This window comes from Pinus tabuliformis, chromosome 3_1, assembly GCF_031772625.1.
Source record: "Pinus tabuliformis cultivar Carrire ecotype Pingquan chromosome 3_1, CPIR1, whole genome shotgun sequence".
Taxonomy (NCBI): domain Eukaryota; kingdom Viridiplantae; phylum Streptophyta; class Pinopsida; order Pinales; family Pinaceae; genus Pinus; species Pinus tabuliformis.
This window is the reverse complement of record NC_142301.1, coordinates 467734845-467737265: the sequence shown is the minus strand read 5'-3', so window position 1 is coordinate 467737265 and position 2421 is coordinate 467734845.

The following is a 2421-nucleotide window of genomic DNA, read 5'->3' as shown; positions in this document are numbered from 1 at the left end:
CACCAAATCCAATCAAATCTCGAAGATGTCATAACTAGCCTAAAACCTTATAAAACAAAGCTAAATCTAAAAGAGAGAGCGCTCTCTAGGTACAGATTGGCTAGATTCTGTACCCAAAAGTTGGTTTGTGGTTACCTCGGACCCCTTTCCTCTTCTTACAACTTCTAGGAAAATTTGAGTGATAACATAGTGGCAACTCCACTAGGGAACGAAAAGTTGTTGTTATTACTATTTACTTTATAAACTACAGACGGAGCTTGAAGTTAGCCAGGTAGCCTTCAAACTTATCTTGCTTTGCAAGATCATAAGTAGATGAATGTTGCTTCAGTCTATCTCCGGTCTAGTTTATGAACTAAACATAAACCAGTTCCTTAGTCAAAAAAATCTTTAGGAATTTTTTAAAATTTAAATATGAAACATCTTAGAGAAATCATAGAAGTTGTTGTTGATATTAATTTAGAAATCAAAACTGAGAAATCTGGCTTCAGAAAGAACTCGTTACACTAGGTCAAATCCTGATCCAAATCCACCACCTGTGTTTGAGAACCCCAATCTGATTCCCAGAATTCTTAGGAGACAGGAAAGCCAAGAAAATACCGCTAGTTCTCGCCCCATCTATAGATCAAGATCCTGCCCTGTGATTTGGATTTATCTTGAGGACGAGCCCTTTGATGAGAAATTTGAGACCTCTTTGTTTGTAACATTTTCTAACTCTGAATTGCCCTGCTTGGTTCCAGACCCAGTATTTATTGAAGAGTTACAATTTGAAGCTATCAGTACCTCAATTGACAGACATTTACAAAATTCAATACAATCTGAGCTTACTTCTGAAAGAACACCTAATCCCTCTACAATCACTGCTGCTTCTGCAAGTTCCTCACCTTTCCCTCACACATCTCAACCCCAAACCACTCCACCACAAACACCTCCTTCTACCCCTCCATCCACAACTCACATTCCCATTGTTACCCCTACCCCATCTGTTGTTACATCAATACCTGCAGCCATGGCAAACAGGTATACCCCTCTGGTTTTACCAGCCAATTTAGGTGCCATGCCTCAAGACTACCAAAGTAAAATCACCCCATTTGATGGTTCTGGTACCTACACAGCTCAGCAACATACCAAAAAAATGACTGACTACTTTGAAATATATGAGATTGATACTGATGATGTAAGAATGGGGATATTTTTTTAGTCTAACTAGTGAAGTCAGAACCTGGTTTAGGGCTCTAAGAGCAAATATCATAGATAGCCTAGAAACCCTTTACATGCAATTCTTGAATCGTTGGGAGAAAAAGAAAGATCCTCTGCAGATCTTATCAAAGTACGAGAACCTCAAGAGAGGAACTCAAGAAACTGTGCAAGATTACTGCACTAGGTTCAATGTTGTATACAATGCCATTCCTCAAAACCTCAGACCCCCACCTGATTTGGCCCTAATCAAATTTCCAAATGGATTTGATTCGGATATGGATTTTTAGCTAAGGGAAAGAGCTCCTAAAACTTTAGAAGAAATGCAAGGTATAGCTGTCATTGTGGAAGCTAACTTGATGTCTAAACGTGCCAAGGTTAGGAGTGAAAGAAGGATACCGCTAAAAGAAGAAGCTTCACCTGTTGAACAGAAACTGGATGCCATAATCAAAGTAATGGAAATACTGGGAGATAGAGTGGAAAGCATAGAAAGAAATCTCTTTGGGATGGATAACCATCCAACACAGGGAGGAATCCAAATTTCCGAAAAAACCAAAACCAGAACCCTGGAAAGACTGGCCCAGATCAAAACATTAGACCCCCTTTCCAGGAAAATTATGTAGAGGCTTCTAGCTCCGAAGATCCACCAGAAGACACTCAGATAAATCTAATGGGACTTAACAATGAAGGAGAAGTCTTCCTAACTCAAGATGATCAAGAGGCCCACATTCTCAAACAATTTCAAACTCAGTCAGGAGAATCATTTGACTTCAGGGAGGGATATGACACAGCTATCTACGAAGTGCACAAGCAGTATAATTTAAGGAGTAGAAGAATTGATGTTCCTGAAAACAACAAACAGAAAGCTCCAAAACAACCTATCAAAGGTAAAGCAGTCCCTCCACATGTACAAATTTTGTCTAGATCAAATAATAACCCATCTAACCCTATAATTGAAGATGTTTCTGACAGTCAACAAAATAATAGACATTCTTCCACTCCTCCTCCTCCCAAAGGAAATGTGGAAGAACCCCAGAAGTTGATTTAGAAGAAACAGCTAATCATAACCCTACTCCTAAAAAGGAGAAAAACACAGAAAATATAGAAAACAAAGAGAATCCCACTGTTTGAAACACCAAAGCCCAAACAGAAAAACCTTTCAATCTGGAAACTGAAGTAGGCAAGTTAAAGATTGTTGTTCCATTGTCAGAATTAGCTAAACATGAT